This window comes from Myotis myotis, unplaced genomic scaffold (genome assembly GCF_014108235.1).
Source record: "Myotis myotis isolate mMyoMyo1 unplaced genomic scaffold, mMyoMyo1.p scaffold_m19_p_3, whole genome shotgun sequence".
Taxonomy (NCBI): Eukaryota; Metazoa; Chordata; class Mammalia; order Chiroptera; family Vespertilionidae; genus Myotis; species Myotis myotis.
Window position 1 is genome coordinate 98,303,120 of NW_023416335.1, and position 23,399 is coordinate 98,326,518.

Here is a 23,399-nt window from a genome sequence, read left to right on the forward strand (position 1 = left end):
TGTTGAAGCTATGGCTTTTCTTACATAATTTTGAAATAAGAAGTTTATAAAAACATATTGCTTAATGTGCTATTTGAAATATCAAATTTTGAAAGATATATAATAAACAAACGAAAATGACTATTACTTTTAAAATTAGAGGTAACCTAGGAAGAATAAAGATTTAGAAGGAAAATGGTATAAAGTATTACATATTGCTGAAATTATTCGTTTCTAGGGTAGGCAGTGATTATGGAGTAATAATCCTAATTTTGCAAAGCTAATTATTTAATATGATTTATTATATTCTTCCTGCTTTGTAATGTTTAAAATGAAAACTTAATTAGGTAAGATATTACATTTATATATATGAACTAGAGGCCCAATGCACGAAATTTGTGCATAGGTAGGGCCCCTAAGTCTGGCTGGCAATCAGGGCTGATCTGTGGGGTGATTGGAGGGGTGATCGGGGCCCATGCTGATACCCGCCTTGGCCGGCCTGGCACCGCCCACTCGCCGGCCCTGACCCTGGCACCGCCGCCAATTTCCTCCTGCTGTGGGGCGATCAGCGGGGCAATCGGGGGGGCCCCGATGGCACCCGGCTTGGCTGGCCTGGGGTCTGCGGGTTGGGGGCAGCTCCTGTGTTGAGCGTCTGCCTCCTGGTGGTCAGTGAACATCATAGCAACTGGTTGTTTCACCGGTCGTTCCACTGTTCGGTCAATTTGCATGTTAGGCTTTTATTATATAGGATTAGCTTTTTAATTTAATTTTGTTTATTTTATCTTATTATTGACAGTATTACAAATGTTCCCCAATTTCCCTCTCCTGTATTCCCCACCTCCCAACCCCTGCAGCACACCTGGCTAGAAAAAGAGTTACTAGTATAAGAGATTTATTAAAATCACATTGGAAATAGTGACATCACTAAATGTTTGGAGCTGAAAAAGAATTATACAGTGTATGTGAAAGTGTTTATAATTCTGAAGAAGTCCATGTCTTGTATGGAAGAGCTGGTGATTTATTTTAAACCTTATGTCTAAATAATCAGTGTAAAGATTGTGTTATGAAAAAGGACTACAGACATTAAAAATATTTCTTTTGTCTTTTTATTTTTGCATTAGTATTTGTTTTCAATTTTATGTTCCATGTTGACATATAAGTGACAGTTTGAGTTTACTATGATGAAAATATATTGCTGTTTTCAGTGATTTTAGTACTCATAAATTGCATTAGGATAGTGCTGTCATTTTTATGTCAAGGTGGCAATACTTGCTATCATTCCTTTTTCCATACATTTTACTTGTTTAACTATCTGTAGAAGTGAATTTGTGCTTGTACAGTTAGCTACTTCTTTTTTCATGGGTCCTTTGGTTGGGTTTGAGACATAGCTGTGCCAAGTGTTGGCTTTGCATTGGAATCTATACTAATAAAAGGGTAATATGCTAATTAGACCAGACATCTTCTGGGCATCCTTCTGGAAAAAGCCACAGTGGTGAGAGCCGAGGCAGAGGATGTTAGGGCCCATCAGGGAGCAGTTAGGGGCAATCAGGCCAGCAGGGGAGAGCAGTTAGGGGCATCAAGCAGTCATGCAGAGTGGTTAGGGATGATCAGGCAGGCAGGCAGGTGAGCGGTTAGGAGCCAGGGGACCTGGATTGGAGAGCGTGCAGGCTGGGCTGAGGGACCCTCCTACTACCCCGTGCACAAATTTTGTGCACCAGTCCTCTAGTGTTTCTATAATTGCAGTCTGCCTTCCTTGCTTACTGCTTTGCCTTGTTCCATAACATATTTTAAGTGGCTTTCTTTAAGCACTAACAAAATGATAAGTAGAGTGACCAATCAAACCAATGAAACATAAAGTTAGAAAATCAAGTAAATACAGATACGCAAACCATAAATCCAATATGATTGCCATAGTGAAATTTCAAAATTGATGGGTGCTTTTAAGGTGCAAAAAGGAAAAGGGGCTAAATATAGAGTTATGTAATTTTTTTCATTTAGAAAGGAGAAAACATTATCCTGAAACACTTTGCAAACTTAGTAATTTGTCATATGGCTCTTTCTTATCACATTCTTCCATACCAACAGTGAAACTGAGTGTTAACCCTGAGTCACTATGTTGTATGCACAAGCATTCATGTGATACCGGTTTTCCTAGCACCCTAACAGATACAGAGTACCTATATAAAGTGAGAACTTTTATTTTTTATTATTTTTTTTAAAATATATATTTTATTGATTTTTTACAGAGAGGAAGGGAGAGAGATAGAAAGTTGGAAACATCAACGAGAGAGAAACATCGATCAGCTGCCTTCTGCACACCCCCTACTGGGAATGTGCCTGCAACCAAGGTACATGCCCTTGACTGGAATGGAACCTGGGACCCTTCAGTCCACAGGCCGACGCTCTGTCCACGGAGCCAAACTGGTTAGGGCTAAAGTGAGAACTTTTAAAAGAACATGCCTTTAAATTTTGGGCATTACATGAAAAAGTATTACATTTGTAAGTTGCCAGTATTTTAAGGGCTCCTTGTTGTTAATGGAAGTTGGCTTTAAATTTATGGGTGTTGTATGTATTTTCTCAATTTTTAAATACTAAGAGTATAATTAATATCCGGAAAGATAACTGCAAACAATTTTGACATTAATATTTTTTTCAAGAAGTTTAGAGAATGAAAAAGGGAAGGTGGATAGAATACAGATGAAGATCAAATTGATTTTTTTTTCTTTTTTTTTAAATTTCTTTATTGGTTAAGGTATTACAAATGCGTCCTCATTTCCCATTAAGCCCCCCCCCCCCCCCCCCCCCCCCCACTCATGCTCTCATCCTCCTGTTGTCCTTGTCTATTGGTTTGGCTTATATGCATGCATACAAGTCCTTTGGTTGATCTCTACCCCTTACCCCCTCTCTCCCCTACTTTCCCTATGGGAATTGATAGCCTGACCACTGTTTCTCTGTCTTTGGATCTGTCCCTGTTCATCAGTCTATGTTGTTCTCTATATTCCACAAATGAGTGAGATCATGTGGTATTTATCTTTCTCTGACTGGCTTATTTCACTTAGCATAATGCTCTCCAGTTCCATCCATGCTGTTGCAAATGGCAATACTTCCTTCTCTTTTACTGCAGCATAGTATTCCATTGTGTAGATGTACGACAGAATTTAAATCCACTCATCTGCTGATGGACAGTTAGGCTGTTTCCAAATTTTAGCTATGGTGAATTGTGCTGCTATGAACATATGGGTGCATATATCCTTTCTGATTGGTGTTTCTGGCTTCTTGGGATATATTCTTAGAAGTGGAATCACTGGGTCAAATGGGAGTTCCATTTTTAGTTTTTTGAGGAAACTCCATACTGTTCTCCACAGTGTCTGCACCAGTCTGCATTCCCACCAGCAGTGCAGAAGGGTTCCTTTTTCTCCACATCCTCTCCAACACTTGTTGTTTGTTGATGATAGCCATTTTGACAGGTGTGAGACGATACTGCATTGTCATTTTGATTTGCATCTCTCGTATAAATTAGTGACCTTAAGCATGTTTTCATATGTCGTTCGGCCTTCTGTATGTCCTCTTTTGAAAAGCGTCTATTTAGGTCCGTTGCCCATTTTTTGATTGGATTGTTTATCTTCCTTTTGTTAAGTTGCATGAGTTCCCTGTAAATGTTGGAGATTAAACTCTTATCGGTGATATCATTTGCAAATATGTTCTCCCATGCAGTGGGCTTTCTTGTTGTTTTGTTGATGGTTTCCTTTGCTGTGCAAAAGTTTTTTATTTTGATGTAGTCCCATTTGTTTATTTTCTCCTTAGTTTCCATTGCCCTAGCTAGGAGCATTATCAGAGAAGAAATTCCTTCGGCATATGTTTGCAATTTCGCTGCCTGTGAATTCCTCTAGTATTTTTATGGTTTCCCGTCTTACGTTTAAAAGCTTTATCCATTTTGAGATTATTTTTGTGTATGGTGTGAGTTGGTGGTCTAGTTTCATCTTTTTGCATGTATCTGTCCAATTTTCCCAACAGCGTTTATTGAAGAGACTGTCTTGACTCCATTGTATGCTCTTGCCTCCTTTGTCGAATATTAATGGGGCATAGTGGTTTGGGTCGATTTCTGGGTTCTCTATTCTATTCTATCCATCTATATGTCTGTTCTTGTGCCAGTACCAAGCAGGTTTAAGAACAGTGGCTTTGTAATACAGCTTCATATCTGGTATTGAGATCCCTCCTGCTTTGTTCTTCTTTCTCAGGATTGCTGCAGCTATTCGGGGTCTTTTTTAAATTCCAGATGAATTTTTGAAACGTTCATTCTAGATCTGTGAAATATGCCATTGGTAATTTAATGGGGATTGCATTGAATCTATAGATTGCTTTGGGTAGTATGGAAATTTTGATGATGTTGATTTTACCAATCGATGAAAACAGTATGTTCTTCCATCTGTTTATGTCTTCCTCTATCTCTTTTTTCAGTGTCCTGTAGTTTTCTGAGTAGAGGTCTTTTACCTCCTTAGTTAAGTTTATTCCTAGGTATCTTAATTTTTTTGGTGTGATGGTAAATGGGATTGTTTTTTTAGTCTCCCTTTCTGTAAGTTCACTATTGGTGTATAGAAAGGCCTTAGATTTCTTGGCATTAATTTTGTATCCTGCTACATCCGACTTCATTTATTACGTCTAATAATTTTTTGATGGAGTCTTTAGGGTTTTCTAAGTACAGTATCATATCATCTGCAAATAAGGACAGTTTTACTTCTTCTTTTCCAATTTGGATGCCTTTTATTTCTTCTTCTTTTCTGATCAACATAGTACTTCGAGTACTGTGTTGAACAGGAGTGGTGAGAGTGGGCATCCTTCTCTTGTTCCTGTTTTTAGGGGAAATGGTTTTAGTTTTTGCCCATTGAGTATGATGTTGGCTGTGGGTTTGTCATATATGGCTTTTATTATGTTGAGGTATGATCCTTCTATTCCCACCTTGCTGAGAGTTTTTATCAAGAAAGGGTGTTGAATTTTTTCAAATGCTTTTTCTGCATCTATTGATATGACTATGTGATTTTTATCTCTCAATTTGTTTATGTTCTGTATCATGTTTATTTGTGGATATTGTACGATCCTTGCATCCCTGGGATAAATCCTACTTGGTCATGTTGTATTATCTTTCTGATGTATTGCTGGTTTAGATTTGCTATAATTTGGCAAATGAGTATTTTGGCATCTATGTTCATGAGGGATATTGGCCTATAATTCTCTTTCATTGTGTTGTCGCTATCTACTTTTGGTATTAGGGTGATGCTGTCTTCGTAGAATGAGCTTGGAAGTGTTCCTTTCTCATGAATTTTTTGGAATAATCTGAGGAGGATAGGTTTTAATTCTTCCTTGAATGTTTGGTAAGACTCCCCTGTGAAGCCGTCAGGCCCCGGGCTTTTGTTTGCTGAGACCTTTTTGATGAATGCTTCAATTTCTTTGATAGTTCTTGGCCTATTGAGATTTTTAGATTCTTCCAGATTGAGCTTTGGAAGATTATATTATTCTAAGAGTATGTCCATTTCCTCCAGGTTGTCTAGTTTGTTAGGGTAGAGTTGTTCATATTATTTATTAACAATTCTTTGAATTTCTGTGGGGTCTGTTGTTATTTCGCCTCTTTCATTTCTGATTTTGTTTATTTGAGTCCTCTCTCTTTGCTTCTTGGTGAGCCTGGCTATACGTTCATCAATCTTGTTTATCCTTTCAGTGAACCAGCTCTTGATTTCATTGATCTTCTGTATTGTTTTTTTGGTGTCTATGTCATTTATTTCTGCTCTGATCTTTATTATCTCCTTCCTTCTGCTCACTCTGGGCTTTTCTTGTTGTTTTCTTTCTAATTCTTTGAGTTGTAGAGTTAGATGATTTACTATCATTTTTTCTTGTTTTTTGATGTAGGCTGTAGTGCTATAAACTTCCCTCTCATGACTGCTTTCATTGTGTCCCATAGATTTTGGATTGTTGTGTTTCCATTGTCATCAGTTTCCAGGGTGTTTTTAGTTTCTTATTTGATCTCATTGGTAACCCAATCATTAGTTAGTAGCATGCTATTCAGCTTCCAAGTGTTTGAGTATTTTGGGTTGTTTTTATTGTAGTTTATCTCTAATAATATGCCATTGTGGTCTGAGAAGATGCTTTTTATGATTTCAATCTTCTTGAATTTGAGGAGATTTTGCTTGTGACCCAATATGTGGTCTATTTTTGAAAATGTCCCATGTGCACTTGAGAAGAACGTATATTCCGTGGTTTTGGGGTGAAATGTTCTGAAGATGTCAATTAAGTCCATTTGATCTAGTGAGTCATTTAGGATTCCTGTTTCTTTGCTGATTTTTTTTCAAGAAGATTTATCTAGTGATGTCAGTGGTGTGTTTAAGTCCCCTACTATGATTGGGTTATTGTAGATCTCTCCCTTGTTATTTTCCAGGAGGTTTTTTATGTATTTGGGTGCTCCTTGCATTGGGTGCATATATGTTTATCAGGGTTATATCCTCTTGTTGTATCGATCCCTTTAGTATTATGAAGTGGCCTTCCTTATCTCTTGTTATGGCCTTCACTTTGAAGTCTGTTTTGTCCGATATAAGTATTGCTACCCCAGCTTTTTTTTCATTTCCATTGGCCTGAAAGATATTTTTCCATCCCTTCACTTTCAGTCTGTGTGAGTCCCTTGTTCTGAGGTGGGTCTCTTGTAGACAGCGTATATATGGGTCATGTCTTTTTATCCATTCAGCCACTCGATGTCTTTTGATTGGAGCATTTAGTCCGTTTACATTTAAAGTTATTATTGACAGGTACTTGCTTGTAGTCATTTCTATTTTTGTGCCTGTGTTCTTTCTTACCTTTATATTACTTCTTTTTACAGCATTCTCTTTAGCATTTCATGCATTGCTGGCTTGGTAGTGATAAACTCCCTTAGCCATTTTTTGTCCGCAAAGCTCCTCATTTCCCCTTCAATTTTGATTGATAGTCTTGCTGGAAAGAGTATTCTTGGATTCATTCCTTTGCTTTGCAACACTTTGTATACTTCCTTCCATTCCCTTCTAGCTTGATGTGTTTCTGTTGAGAAATCATTTGATAACCTGATGGGGGATCCTTTGTAGGTAACTCTCTGTGTCTCTCTTGCAGCCTTTAAGATTCACTCTTTGTTGTAGAGTATTGCCATTGTTACTATGACGTGGCTGGTGTGGGTCTTTTGGGGTTCATCTTGCTTGGGACTCTCTGTACTTGTGTGACTTTTTTCTTCCTCATATCTTAGAAGTTTTCTGTCATTATTTCTTCAAAGATATTTTCTAATCCTTGCTGCTCTTCTTGTCCTTCTGGCAGCCCTATTATGTGTATGTTACTTCACACCACCCTAGTGCACTGAAGAGCTCTGATACTAAGATATGTGGTTGTGGTGGGTTCGTGGGAACCAGGCTCGCTCAGAGTCAGTGTTACTAGTGCTCAATGTGGCCTTATGTGCACACATAGAATCAGGCACCATGCCTGCACCGTGCTGAAACAGAGACCCCCCTGGAGTTTTTTTAAAATCAGAGCCCCCTGCAGGCGCTAGGAATCAGAGTTCCCCAAGAATCCAGTATCAGAGTCTCTGTTGCTTCACGCAGACTTGTATTGAGAATCAGGGTTCCTGTGTGCACATGCACCAAGAATTGGAGAAACTGGCTCTTAGTATGAATGCACAGGGAATCAGGGATCTCAGGCACAGGTGATAAGAAACACAGTCAAGTCACTGGTGCTTCCTGCCCGGAGAATCGGGGTCCTGGGGCCCGTGCTGGGAGGAACAAGTTCCCAGTGTTTGCATGTTAGCTCCCAGGCCAAGGCTCCCCTACCCTGCGCTGCTCTGGACAAGTTCCCGGTGTTCGTTCACTTCCAGGCCAAGGCTCCCTTAGTCTGTGCTGTAAGGGACTAGTTTTCAGTGTTTGCACACTTCCAGGCCAAGGCTCCCTTTGTCTGCGCAGTATGGGACAAGTTCCTGGTGTTCGTGCACTTCCAGGCTAAGGTCCCTGTAGCAGCACTGAGGCCCAGGCAAGGGGTGGGACTATCAGTTACTATGGCGCTGCCAGTGAGCCTGCTCGGAGGGGAATGGGCTCTATTACTCACGGATCCACCGCGGGGATTTCTGGACTCTTGGTGTCCGTGTCTCAGTAACTGTGGTCACAGGTCTCTGTCCCCAGTGGCTGCAGGGTCCTGGTTTGCGTCTGAGACCAGACTGGGTGCTGCTGAGGCCAGGATCCTAGTCTCAAGCAGCTCTGTTTCTCAAGATGGCGTAGTCTCTGTTCCCATGCTGGCTGCCCAGGAGTTTCTGCACTGGGAGCGGGGCTCCGCCGTCTAAGACTGCCCGGTTTAGCAGCCCCTTAAAAGACCTGCAGAATCTAACTGTCCCTAGCTAATACACACACACACCGGACACGTCCACACACTTTTCTATCACTCCCTTGCACTCTCACACTCTCTCCCTCCCTGCCTTCATGCCGGTCGCCATGTTCAGAATCTCTCCTGACCAGATTGATTTTTGACTAGTAAAAAGGCTGAGATAGTTCACACATGGTTGTCTCAATTTCTTTGTGGAATAGGAAACAAAGTAACTTCTTATGAGTGAAGGGAGTTGAGGGCTGTTGTAGAATTTCTAGGGTGTGTGGGATATATTAGTTAGTTGACATTTGGTTTAAATCAGAAATGAATCTTAAGTTATTTAGTGTTGTGTAATAATAAATTTATTTTTTGTTGCCTCAAGTTACATGGAGCTTTCTGTAATTGCAGTGGTCAGACAGTATATGATTCTGAGCTTAACCTACATAGCATATCAATATTTGGCCTCTGAAGTAAATAAAATAAAATAATTGTGGCCTCCCCCCATCCATAGTCTCAAGTGATTTTGGCCTGTCACTAGAGGGCTACAAACTTTTCTTTCTGTGAAATGCCTGGTTTTGAGCAGTGAATATTTGAACTGGATTATTTTCATTTAACAGTATATAAGGGAGGGTATCACTAATCAATTAAACAAATTGTTACATTTGAAAGTAATTTTTAAAATCCAAATTTTCTCACTATAAGTTCGTGTAGTATAGTGAAATTTAACATGAGTTACATTTGTTTGATTGGTTCTATGGAATGTCTATAATATTATGGATTCTTATATATATGGTGGTCTTTTGACAAATTGCAACACAGATTTTAATAAAGTTTTGATAGTTTGTTATTGGGAATTTTTTAATTGTCATATTACCTCATGTGGCAAGTAATTCGTCTCCATTGGTAGATACTTCAATTTTTAGCTTTCTATTCTTTCCTTCAGTTAAGGAAATGATAACATAAGGATTTTTGATCAGCTTATTATCCTATCTAATAAAAGAGAAAAAATGGTAATTAGCATACGTCCGCTACCCTTCCCATTGGCTAATCAGGGTGATATGCAAATTAACTGCCAGCCAAGATGGCGGCCGGCAGCCAGGCAGGTTGAAGCTACATGAGGCTTGCTTGCTTCAGTGACGGAGGACTCCAACATTCCCCGACTGCCTTGCTGGCCTCTGAGCTTGCAGTTTGAAACATTGTTACAAATATAGAAGCTAAACAAAACCCCAGAAACTTACTTTCAGCGCGCCAGGATCTCAGAGCCGGAGTTGATACAGTGTTTCGATTATAGAACCCAAACAAACCAGATACCTGCTTTCAGCAGCAGAGGCCTCAGAGCTGGAGCCAGAGCTAAAGCTGGCCCAGTATAAAAAAAAAAAAAAGAAAAAAGTAGAGGCTGGGAGCTTTAGTCACTCCCCAGCCTGAAAACAGCCCTCAGTCCCTCACCCAGACTGGCCAGGCACCCCAGTGGGGACCCCCACCCTGAAGGGTGTGTGACCAGCTGCAAACAGCCATCATCCCCTCACCCAGGCTGGCCAAGCACCCTAGTGGGGACCCCCACCCTGATCGAGGGCACCCTTCAGGGCAAAGCAGCCGGCCCCCACCCATGCACCAGGCCTCTATCCTACATAGTAAAAGGGTAATATGCCTCCCTGCACTGGGATCAGCAGAGCCCCGAGGCCTCCCAGCACTGAGATCAGCGGAGCTGAGAGCCCTACCAGCACCGGGATCAGTGTGACAGGGGGCAGCGCCCAAACTCCCTGATCGCACTGCGGCTCTGTGTGTGACAGGTTACGGAGCCCCAACCCCCCTGATGAGCCCTACTCTGTGCGTGACAGGGGGCAGCGCCCCAACCCCCGGATTGGCCCTGCTCTGTGCATGACAAGGGGTGGAGCCACAACCTCCACATCGACCCTGCCTTGAGTGTGACAGGGGGCGGTGCCCCAACCCCCCAATCGGCCCTACCCTGAGCCTGTCTGAGGGTGGCATCACAACCTCCCGATCCGCCCTGCTCTGTGCATGACAGGGGGCGGTGCCCCAACTCCCCAATCGGTTTTGCTCTGAGCGTGACCAGGGGCTGCACCTAGGGGTTGGGCCTGCCCTCTGCCACTGGGAGCAGGCCTAAGCCAGCAGGTCGTTATCTCCTGAGTGGTCCCAGACTGCGAGAGGGCAGAGGCCGGGCTGAGGGACTCCCCCTCCCCCCCGAGTGCACAAATTTTCGTCCACCGGGCTTCTAGTTTATTATAAAGACCTGGCTGATTAGAGAAAAATGTATAAAACAATCTCTAATAGTAAAAATCACATTGGAGGATTTCCAATACTCAGAGTCACATATATTTCCTTGAAATGTATATGTCCATTATTTAATTTCCATATAGCATATTCTGTAGACTTCTTTTTCAAATCACAGATACCTTATAGTCAGTATATACTCAGTAGAAAAGAAAAACAAAATAAATTAATTCAAGCTCATGAATACAGGATAAACTAAATGAATAAGAAGCATTCACTGACTCATGCATTCATTTTTTTGTAAATATTTATTATTAAACTAGAGGCCCAGTGCACAAAAATTTGTGCACTCGGGGGTGAGGAGAGGTCCCTCAGCCTGGCCTGTGCCCTCTTGCAGTCTGGGACCCCTCGGGAGATAATGACCTGCAGTCTTAGGCCTGCTTCTGGGTGGCAGACGGCAGGCCCAATCCCTAGGTGCAGCCCCTGGTCGGGCTCAGAGCAGGGCTGATTGGGGAGTTGGGGCGCCGCCCCCTGTCATGCACAGAGCAGGTCGGATTGGGAGGTTGTGATGCCACCCTCAGTCACGCTCAGGGTAGGGCCGATTGGGGGGTTGGGGCACCGCCCCCTGTCACACTCAAGGCAGGGCCAATGGGGAGGTAGCGGCGCCACCCCCTGTCACGCACAGAGCAGGGCCAATCAGGGGGTTGCGGCGCTACCCCCTGTCACGCGCAAAGCAGGGCCCATCAGGGGGGTTGGGGCTCCGTACCCTGTCATGCAGAGAGCAGGGCCCATCAGGGGGTTGGGGAGCTCCCCCCTGTCAAGCACAGAGCAGGGCCTATCTGGGGGTTGAGGAGTTCCCCCCTGTCACTCACAGAGTAGGGCCGATAGGGAAGTTGGACACCGCCCTCTGTCACACACAGAGCAGGGCGGATCAGGGGGTTGGGGCACTGCCCTCTATCACCCACAGAGCAGGGCCAATCATGGGGTTGGGGCGCTGCCACTGTCACACTCAGCGCAGGGCCGATGGTGGGGTTTGGCTTGCTGCACCCTGTCACACACAGAGCCGCAGGGTTATCGGGGTTGGGGAGCTCCCCCCTGTCACTCACATTGCAGGCCTGATTAGGGCGTTGAGGAGCTCCCCCCATCACGAACAGAGCAGGGTGGATAAGGAGGTTGTGGCCCCACCCCCTGTCACACACAGAGACGCAGGGCGATCAGGGGGTTTGGGCGCTGTCCCTTGTCATGCTGATCCCGGTGCTGGGAGGCCTCGCTGCTCTGCTGATCCCGGTGCTGGGAGGCATATTACCCTTTTACTATATAGGATAGAAGCCTGGTGCATGGGTGGGGGCCGGCTGGTTTGCCCTGAAGGGTGTCCTTGATCAGGGTGGGGGTCCCCAATTGGGTGCCTGGCCAGCCTGGATGAGGGGATGATTGCTGTTTGCATCTGGTCACACCCCCTTCAGGTTGGGGGTCCCGGTTGGGTGCCTGGCCAGCCTGGGTGAGGGGATGATGGCTGTTTGCATCTGGTCACACCCCCTTTAGGGTGGGGGTCCCCACTGGGGTTTCTGCCCAACCTGGGTGAGGGGCTGAGGGCTGTTTTCAGACTGGCAGGTAACTGAAACTCCCAACTGCTCCTTTTTTCTGTTTTTTTTTTTTTTATTCTGGGCCAGCTTCAGCTCTGAGGCTCGGCTCCAGCTATGAGACCTCTGCTGCTGAAAGCAGATTTCTGGCCTTTGTTTACCCTCTGTATTTGAAACAATTTTGCGGTCCTCCTGTCTGAAGCCCAGGGTTTTGTTTAGCTTCTATATTTGTTACAGTGTTGCTTAGAGTGCAGCTGAGAGGCCGGCAAGGCAGGCGGGGAAGCTTGGCTTCCTCCTTCGCTGAACCAAGCAAGCCTCCCCTTTCGCGTCAGCTGCCTGGCTGCCAGCTGCCATCTTGGCTGGCAGTTAATTTGCAAATCGCCCTGATTAGCCAATGGGAAGAATAGCGGTCGTACGCTAATTACCATGTTTCTCTTTTATTAGATAGGATGTTGTTATTCTAGGTCAGGGGTGGGCAACCTTTTCGTGAGTGTGTGCCAAAACCTGCAAAATCTCTGACTCAAAATTCTTCTGTGTGCCAACCCTAAGTTTTTGAGAACATGTTACACCTCCTTTATATCTCTTAAGGTGTACGTATGTGAAGAACCTTGAAGAAATAATAAAATTCATTCGAGCGACAAAAACACAGTATATGGTGATGAAAAATACATTTATTTTTAATGTATACATGTACACTGATAGTCGGACAGAAAACTTTATGACTCCATTTGATATTATCAGTGGGAGTTTTGCTGCTGCATCACTGATGACAGAGATTTTACATCAGGTTTATTTATATTTCGTGACCTTCAGAGAGATGCACGAGCTACTGCTTTCATCTGTCAGGCTACTCCTATTACGAGACTTAACAAAATTCATCACTGAGAAAAAAGATTCACAAGCGTATGTGGATAAAACCAAAACACTGGTCGGATTCAGGAAGGCAGGGAGAGTTTTTGCAGAGGCATAGAAATTGCTCTTCCCCTCTCTCGTCAATCCATGTCTGTGGTCTTTAAGATACCTTGATATGTAAAATTATTTATTTATCTAAGATGCACCTACACTGAATTTATCTGAAAAATAAAAAAGTCGATATTAAGAAAAAAATTGTAAATGGAAGATTATAAGAGAGGGTTTTACGTGCCAGCCTAAGTTACTGGCATGCCATATTGGTATACGTACCAGGGGTTGCCTACCCCTGTTCTAGGTCTTCTAGGTGCTAGGAATACAACAGTGACAAAAATACCTGCCTTTATTGGGGAAAAGGAAGATGTACATTATCATGGGAGGATACAGACAATCCTATCTAATAATAGACAAACATGGTAATTAACCGTTCCTCTGACACGCTTCCAATTGGCTAATCAGGGTGATATGCAAATTAACTGCCAACCAAGATGGCGGTTAACCGCCAACAAAGATGGCGGCTAATTTACATACTTCAGGCAGGGCGGGACAGCGCCATCTCGCCTGCCCCCCTGCCATCTGGGCCTGCTATCTGTGGGCAGCCCGTATGGGTCCCGACCCAGGGCTGGCCCCTGGGACTACAGCGATCCACCACTGGATATGCCCACAAACAGCTCTATCACAGGGATGCGTGGCTGGCAGGTCATAATGCACCGATCAGCCACCGGCTTAGCCCACAAACAGCCCTCCCACATGGATCCCGGTTGGCAGGTGCTAATGAATCGATCAGACACTGGCTGCGCCCACAAACGGCCTTCCCGTGGGCATCCCGGGTTGGCAGGTGCTACTGAACCTATCAGACATCGGATGCATCCACAAATGGCTTTCCCGTGGGGATCCTGGCTTGGCAGGTGCTAATGCACTGATCGCCACTGGCCACGCCCACAAACGGCGTTCCTGTGGGGATCCCGGGTTGGCAGGTGCTAATGCACCGATTGCCACTGGCCACACCCACAAACGGCTTTCCCGTGGAGATCCTGGGTTGGCAGGTGCTAATGCACCGATCAGACACTGGCTGCACCCACAAATGGCCTTCCCGTGGGGATCCCGGCTTGGCATGTGCTAATGCACCGAACGCCACTGGCCACACCCACAAACGGCCTTCCCATGGGGATCCCCCAATGGCCAAGCCCACAAACGGCCCTCCTGAGGATCCCGGGTTGGCAGGTGCTAATGCACCAATCAGACACCGGCTGCGCCCACAAACCGCCTTCCCGTGGGGATCCTGGGTTGGCAGGTGCTAATGCACCCATCCGCCAATGACCATGCCCACAAACAGCTCTCCCGCGGGGATCCCGAGTTGGCAGGTGCTAATGCACCGATCTGCCAACACGCACACTCGGGCCGCCTTTGCCCTGCGCATACTATGCAGCTGGGAGAGGGGAGTGGGGCCACTGGGAGCAGGGCGGGAACTGCCCAAGGTTTGCGTCGGGCAGCCCAGAGTGGAGTGCAAACTATCCCTACAGGTAGCTGCTTGCTCATTCACTTACTTGCTCATTCATTCACTCATTCACTCGCTCATTCATTCACTCACTCAGCAAACCCTCTCAGGTCCCTGGCACCAGGCCAGGCATTGAAGTTGAAGCAGGATAAGACAGAGCTATGTCCTCAAGATGTTAGTAATTCAGTATGCAGCCAGGAGAGGGGCGCCAGGCCTCTGGGAGCAGGGTGGGAACTTTCCCACGTGGGCTTCAGGCAGCCGGGAGTGGGGCTGGAACTTCTGCTGTGTTGCCATGGCAACGTGGCAGAAGTTCCCGCCCCTTAGCTGCTTGCTCATTCACTTACTTGCTCATTCATTCGCTCATTCACTCACTCATTATTCACTCACTCAGCAAACCCTCTCAGGTCCCTAGCACCAGGCCAGGCACTGAAGGTGAAGCAGGATAAGACAGAGCTATGTCCTCAAGATGTTAGTAATTCAGTAGGGCGAAGCAGGCACATGAACGAGGCAGTTGTATGCACAGTTGCACTGTACTGGGTTCGGTGAGGGCTATAACTAACGCGGACTTTGTTCTCTTGATAAAATGGGGCCTCGGGAGCCAGGCCACCCCTAAGCCTGTAGGCCTGTGCCTAGGCCAGGAGTGGCCATGGTCCAGGAACATGACAGAGGGTGCAGGTCGGGCTGAGGGTTCTGGCCCCACCCTTCACCCTCACCCCTGAGTGCACAAATGTGCCCTCGGCTACTAGTCCTATATAATAAAAGCCTAATACACAAATTGTCCCCTCGGGCTGTCATTTAACCAGAATTTGACCGAGAGACTGGGAGTTTGACTGCTTGCTATGACGTGCGCTGACCACAAGGGGGCAGCGTGGAACATGAAGAGCATCAGCAACACGCTGTGACCTCTTGCCGGTTACCAGGGGGCAGGGGTGACAGGGATGGAGGTGCGGTGAGAATGAGGGGTCTCCGCCGAGCTCGCTCTCACTCCCCCTGCTACCCTCCCCCAGGATACCAGGGCTTGCATGCCGGGGAAGCCCCCGCTCTCAGGTGCCAGGCGCCCATAAGGAGCCCGCCCCGCACATGTGCAGCCTCTTCCAGGTGAGCCAGGCCATAGCCGCCGGGACCGTAGGGGCCAGTCAGATTCCCTGTGGGTTCATGCAGGAGCCAGTCTGCGAGGCTGGCTGGGAGAGAACAACTGCCTCCTCGGCTTCCGTGCGGCACTGCTGGGCAGCCCAGAGGCCCACACTGCACCCCAGCCCACGGCGTCCAGCCGTGCTCACCACATCTGCATGTGGGGACTTGGGTGCCATGACTCAGGTAGAGGGGGGAGCGTGGGGGCCTGGGAGCCCAGGTGCTGCCCAGTGCCCAGAGGTGAGCTGGGATCTGCCCTTCCACACCAGACGCTTGCACTTCAATTGCTGGCCAGGCCTAGAGACCGTACCCATGCACTAATTTTGTGAACCAGGCCTCTAGTCTATATATATAAAAGGCTAAAATGCAAAATGTCCCCTTGAGAGTTCTACTGGGATTTCAATCTCTCGCTATGACATTCGCTGACCACCAGGGGGCAGCGCGGAACGAAGGAAGGCCTCGGACAGCAGCCAGCAGCCAGGGAAGGAAGGCCCTGGCTGACCGCCGAAAGGCCCCGATCGGCCCTGATCAATGGCCAGGCCTAGGGACCCTACCTGTGTATGAATTTCATGCACCCGGCCTCTAGTAAAGTATAATTCAAAAGAAAAATATATAGTGTGTGAGATGGTTTCAAGTGCTATGGGTAAAACAAAACAGGTAAAAAGAGAGGGGATGTGGTGAACTGCAGTTTTTGTTTTTTTTAAATCCTCACCCAAGGATATGTTTTCATTGATTTTAAAGAGAGAGGAAGGGAGAGAGAGAGAACCATCAATAAGTAAGAGAAACACATCTATGATTGCCTCCTTTAAGCACCTTGACTGGAGACTAACTGGGAACCCGTAACCTGGGTATGTGCCATGACAGGGAATAGGACCTGCAACCCTTCAGCGCAGGGGGTGATGCTCCAACCAACTGAGCCACATTGGCCAGAGCAGAGCTGCAGTTTTAAATAGAGTGATTAGAGCAGGTTTCACTAAAGACATAGAGGTGAAGGTGAAGTCATATCTGCATAGATATCTGGGAAAGAGCTTTCAGGGCAAATAAAAGAGTAAGAGTAAATTCCATTAGTAGAATTTCACTTGGTAGATTAAAGAACACTGTGATTGTGTGTCATTGTGATTAGAATAGAGCAGGGGTGGGCAAACTTTTTTACTTGAGAGCCACAATGGGTTCTTAAACTAGACCGGAGGGCTGGAACAAAAGCATGGATGGAGTGTTTGTGTGAACTAATATAAATTCAAAGTAAACATCATTACATAAAAGGGTACGGTCTTTTTTTTTTTTTAGTTTTATTCATTTCAAACGGGCCGGATCCGGCCCGCGGGCCGTAGTTTGCCCACGGCTACCTTACACTATCTTCATATTTTTGGATCCTTTTTTCTTCTTGTTTTTCTGGTTGGGTGTTTTTTGCTTCTTCGTATTTCAAATCTTTGACTTGATTCTTTCGATCCTCTAGTCTGCTGTTGGATCTCTGTATAATATTCTTTATTTCAGTTAGTGTATGCTTAATTTCTAGTTGGTCCTTTTTCATATCCTCAAGGGTCTCACTAGATTTATCGAGCATCTCACTAAATTTATAGGCGGTTTCTAGAAAATTCTTGAAAAACCTTAGAAGTGTGGTTTTGAACTTATATGCAGTAGTTTACTTTCCTCCATTTCTGTCATTTGTGACCTCTTTGTCTCCACATTTTTTATGCTTCTCTGTGTTGATAGAGTGGCTTTCTGTGCTAGGTGTCCTATAGGGCCCAGTGATTCAGCCTCCCCAATTACCTGAGGTGGACACCCTTGGTGCACCCCTTTGTGGGCTTTGTGCACAGTCTTGTTGTAGATAAGCCTTGATTGTTTTAGGTATCACTGGGAGGAACTGACCTCCAGGCCAATTGGCTGTGAGAATCAGCTGTGTCTGCAATGGGAGAACTTCTGTGTTGGAGACACCGTTATGGAGCAAGACTTGCTTCATTGGGGCTTTGGTGCTCGCTAAGTCTGTCCCCTGAGTGTCCCTTATGGATCTGAGGAGTTATAATCTGGATGATCACACTTTGACTACTGGGTACACTGGCTCTTAGATCTCTAAGGAGGTGCTAATTTAGCTTCTGCCTGAGGCTACGCAGCAGGAGCTGTGGAGAGATCTGCAGATTTCTATTCTTTGTTTGAGGTTTGGAGGTACCCAGATTGAGGCCCAATTGTGAAGCAATGCAAGCTGCTGTTGGGCCTTATGCCTTCTTTTGGACGTTCTGGGTTTCTCTGATCCAGCTGCAGTTTGTTAGGTAATTTTCAGATTGGAAAGGGCCAAACCTTTCATATGTAAAAGCCTCTGCCACAGCTTGGGTGGGAGGGGGTCTCATTGAATCAACAGGGCGGAACAAACAGCTATGGCTGCTCCTCAGTCCTTCCCTAAGAGGCCCCGCATCTCAGTGCCCCGGTAATTGCTGCAAGCACCTCTCAGAAAGCCACCCTCGAGTTCCAAACAATGGCAGACAGTCCAGTTTCTCCCCAAATGAGTCTGGGTCCCCAGAGACTCGCCCGGAACTGGAGTTCAGAGCAGTCGGGAGCTTGAGACTCCCTCCTGATTGAAAAAGACAACCATGTCCCTAGTTGCCAGCCCTTTGCACGTGTGCCTCCGCACCTCTTCTGAGTCTCAGTGTGCTTTTCTCTTTCCTTCTAGTTGTAGAATTTCCACTCAGCCAGCCTTCCTGTGGTTCTGGATGATGTCCTTTTTGTCTTTCAGTTGTATTTTTGAAGTGGTTGTGTGAGGCAGCAATTTCCGGTGTTTACCTATGCTGCCATCTTGGTTTCTCCCACAAATAAAATTTTTATATAAAAATACCTCTGAGTAGTACGTGTACGTGTACTTATGTGCATATGTAAATTTTTGTGAAATAGGGAAGCTTTATTTTTAAGCTAACATATTTTAAATTATTTATATTTTTAGCCAGTATCTTTTAGAAGGTAAATGCATATTCAAATGTTATTATATTTCAATTAGTTGCAATTTTTATTTTGGAATTGCTTGAAGGGTTAATGCAGTTTTCATTACAGCTATACTATATTTCTTATAAAAGATGGTTTTAAGACACTTATTAATATATCTACCATGGCTGTAAATAATTTTCTTTATCCAAAAATTAAACCCATCTCTTGAGGAGGACAGTTGTCTTCAAAAATATAATTTAAAATATTTAGAGTTTGATAAGTAGTGCGAGTGGAGCGCTACCCCAGCTGGCCCCAGTCACCATCACAGTAACCATAAGCGCCCAGGCTGAGACCCAGCCCTGCACTATGGCAGCGGTCCAGGGAGTAATGGCCCAGGTGGCCTCATATTGGTAGCACCTGACAGGGACAAGAAAGTCATTGCAAGGAAGATAATGGCTCCGTGTAAGTAATGCATATGGTTTCATCAATAGGAATGACACCAAGAAAGATATGTTTTTGTTCAATAGGCTGCCATAGAAAAGGATAACTCCAGGAAGTTCCCTAACATCTTCTAAACTGTTAAGTTCTTCTTAACAGTGTAGAATGGAGAGATTGTGGAGTTTGGTTTTGAAGGAGAAAGGGTGCAGAAATAGCAAATGGTACGGGCCCCAGTGGAGTTTCAGTACAAGGCAGTATATATGCAGCAGACTGTAACCCTAATAGACATTATCTACGCCCCACGGGTTTTCCACACAATTACCAGCAGAATTACCAGAATGGAGAGAAAGGGGACAAGAATGAGGGATTGGAGAATGCCAGATGCAACAGTACTGGCCCTACTGCAGGCTATGGTGCCTCTCACTACATGCAGAAACTGTATCTTTGGATATTGACCACAGTCTTTAAACTCTCCTGTTCAGGTAGAAGTCACAGAGGATGCTGACAACCAGGGTACAGGAGATTAAAGTAGACCAGAAAGACAGTATGTATTAGGGTACAGCTACATAACCATTTTGCATGGGCTTCCCTTGCCAAAGATAGTCTAGATGAGGAAAATCAAGGAGCTGAGACCCCAGGTTAACAGCCACCTCAAAATTGGTACTCCTGCAACTTTAATTACTGATGCAGATGTTTAGAATACCCTAAACCACAGATGCCAAAGAAACAAAGCAGTCAGTCCACCAACTGAGAATTTTCCTCTACTGAGGGCTGGGTAGAGTAAATGCCAGTTTATCATCTCTATCATTATCTGGTTCAGTCATTCAAGTAGAGGAAATGAATTTGAAGTTCCAGCAATGAGGAATAAACAAAAGATTGGAGCTGAAGCCCTCAAAGGCTTGCTTTTTGCCCCTTGACCAGATAACTAGAATTATCTGCATTATCCCTCTAGCCCCGTGGTCGGCAAACCGCGGCTCGCAAGCCACATGCGGCTCTTTGGCCCCTTGAGTGTGGCTCTTCCACAAAATACCATGTGCGGGTGCGCACGTACAGTGTGATTGAAACTTTGTGGCCCATGCGCAGAAGTCGGTATTTTGTGGAAGAGTCGGTATTTTGTGGAAGAGCCACAAGGGGCCAAAGATCCGCATGTGGCTCGCGAGCTGCGGTTTGTCGAGCCGTAGTTTGCTGACCACTGCTCTAGCCTATAGATGTTATATTTTTTAAAAGCCTGCATTTTCTCAATACACCTTTAAAGGTTTTAAAATTGTTTTATATCTGGTCAAGTTGAGATTTTTAAGAACTTTATTTTTAATAAAGTTTACAAGTTAATTTTTTCAAAAAAGTCATTGAATTGCATATACCTGTTAATAAAGGTCTTTAAGAAATGTGTAACAATTATGAAAAGTTAAAAAATATCCTAGATATAAGGAATGCTTTATGTGATAGAAAATATGTATAAGTAGTTCTAAGGTGAATCTTTTGCAAAATCACCACTCATTTGATCATATTTGTTTAGGTATATTTGCCTAAAATATCAGACATATTACTTTAGAGTTATTCTACATCTAGAATACTAGAATTTCAGGGAATGGTGAGAAAACTTATTTTTCCAAAGTCTAAATTCCCCCCCTTCCCCAATGGAATGCCTTCAGCAAGACTTATTTTATTACCCATATTCAGATAATTTTTACCTGTTGGTTTTAAATTACAATGGCTAAATCCTACAGGGTTTATCCAGTTAATGTGCATTCTGTATATGCTAACAAATTTTTTCTTCACCAACTCAGACTTCTGATGCTTGCTTCCTCATGGCCTCTGAGAGGAAATAGTATAATCCAACGCTATTTCCTCATTATTCAAAGATCTCCAATTACTATTTTAAAAATATCATTATAAATGAATGGGCTTAAATGTATTTTTGATGGAGCAGTTACCATCCTTCATAAAATTAAAATTGCCCCGCATTTGGGCAATGGATGCCTCTTCTGGTTGCTCCTAAGTCCTTTTGACATGACCCTGTAGTCTTTGATGACTTCCTATTTCTCATGATAGTGTTTCAGATTCACCCTGAACATTTTTGTTGTTTTAGTCCTGGAATTAGCCATTACTCCAAGAATCCCTCATCACTATTAGTGGGAAATTTAGGACTTGTTGTGTTTTAACTTGACCTCCTTTAAGTTAAGTCTGTATTTTCTTTCACATTGAACACACTAGTTGTCAAGTACATAGAATGATAGAACTAGAAAAGCCTATAATTACACATACAGTAGTCTCAAAACAACAGTACTAAATACTACCCTCTGATATAATTATTGAAAAAAGTAAATTTGTTTTTCATATGCTCTCTCCATTATCCTTGCTATTTTTCTAGTTGAGGTATGTTATGGGCCGAAATTTTTTCTCTCTAAATTGAGACGCTGAAGTCCTAACTCCCATTAGCTCAGAATGTGACTATATTTGGAGATAGGGTCTTTAAAGAGGTAATTGAAGTTAAGTGAGGTCATTAGAGTGTGTCTTCATCCAGTATGAATGGTGTTCTTATAAGAAGAAGGAATTAGGACACAGATATGCACAAAGGGAAGGACATCCTATCTAATAAAAGACAAAAAGGGTAATTAACCGTACCTCCGCTATGCTTCCCATTGGCTAATCAGCGAGATATGCAAATTAACTGCCAACAAAGATGGCAGCCGGCAGCCACACAACTGAAGCGAGCAGGAGGTTTGCTTACTCCAGTGATGGAGGAAGCCAAGGTTCCCTGCTTGCTGCGGCCCAGCTCTGAGCTCTGAAAGCAACAGCTCCAAAAGCAACAAAGTTTCAATTATAGAAGCTAAACAAACCCCAGATACCTGCCTTCAGCCAGCTGTGGCCTCAGAGCTGGGAGCGCCAGTGAAGGCAACAGAGTTTCAATTATAGAAGGTAAATAAATCCCAGAATAAAAAAAAGAAAAAAAAGAAAAAAGTAGAGGCTGGGAGCTTCAGTCGCTGGCAAGCCTGAAAATGGCCGTCAGCCCCTCACCCAGACTGGCCAGGCACCCCATTCGGGAGCCCCACCCTGAAGGGTGTGTGACCACCGTGCAAACAACCATCAGCCCCTCATCCAGGCTGGCCAGGCACCCCAGTGGGGACCCCCACCCTGAAGGGAGTGTGACCAGCTGCAAACAGCCATCAGCCCCTCACCCAGGCTGGCCAGGCACCCAAGCGGGACCCCCACCCTGATCCAGACACCCTTCAGGGCAAACCAGCCGGCCCCCAACCGTGCACCAGGCCTCTATCTTATATAGTAAAAGGGTAATATGCAAACTGACCCTAACAACAGAAAGACTGGGAATAACTGGTCACTATGACACACACTGACCACCAGGGAGCAGACGCTCAATGCAGGAGCTGCCCTCTGGTGGTCAGGGTGCTCCCACATGGGGGAGCTCTGCTCAGCCACTAGCCAGGCTGATGGCTGCCAATACAGCGGTGGTGGTGGGAGCCTCTCCTGCCTCCTCAGCAGCGCTAAGGATGTCTGACTGCAGCTTAGGTCTGCTCCCCGCTGGCAAGTGGACATCCCCCGAGGGCTGCCAGGCAGCCAGAGGGATGTCTGATTGAATATTGAGAAAATAAATTTTAGTTGTTTAAGGTATCCAGACTCTGGTACTTTGTTATGGCAGCCCTAGCAAAGTAATACAAAATGTTATTTGATATTTCTTGAGAACTTCAGTTCAATGTTAATTTATCAGGGGCCTTTGTACTTGCAAGTCATTTTTCTAGCTATAAAGCCCTTGACTAACCTTTCTTTGAACATCTTAAATATGTTAGTAATTTTCCTGTGGCTTAAAGTATTTTTGTTGAAACTCTGATGACAATCTACTATTCTGTTATAAGACACTTGCTCTTTTTTGCCTACACTGTCAAAGGATTTTTTTTCTCTTTTTGTTTAAATCTATTTATTTTGCTAGATATGTCTTGGTTATCTTGAGTTGATTACCAGATAAGTGGTATGCACTTTCAGTGTATAGTTTTGCATGTTTTTATATTTCAAGAATTATTCCTATCTGTTCAGCATTTGCTCTATTTCCTTGCTTTGCTTTTATTAAAGACTTGACTATACATATTTGATTGATTTACTTTGCTTATCTTTAATATGTCACTTTCTCTTGAATCTTTATCTCTTTAATTTCTCTCATTTTTTAAATTTAAAAATAAATTGAAACTTACAGAAAACTGACAAAAAGCCCTAGCTGGTTTTGCTCAGTGGTTAGAGGCATCAGCCCACAGACTGAAGGGTCTCTGGGTTTGATTCTGGGCAAGGGCCTGTTACAGGTTCAATTCCTGGCCCTTGACGGGACACATGCCGGAGGCAACCAATACATGTGTCTC

General features: G+C 44.6%; 1 protein-coding gene across 6 annotated transcripts in view; it reads left to right on the top strand.

Moving 5' to 3' along the window:
• The window catches only part of NBEA (neurobeachin), a 1,002,985-nt gene that overhangs the window by 132,073 nt on the left and 847,513 nt on the right, over positions 1-23,399 (top strand). The gene's annotated exons all lie outside the window — the stretch shown is intronic.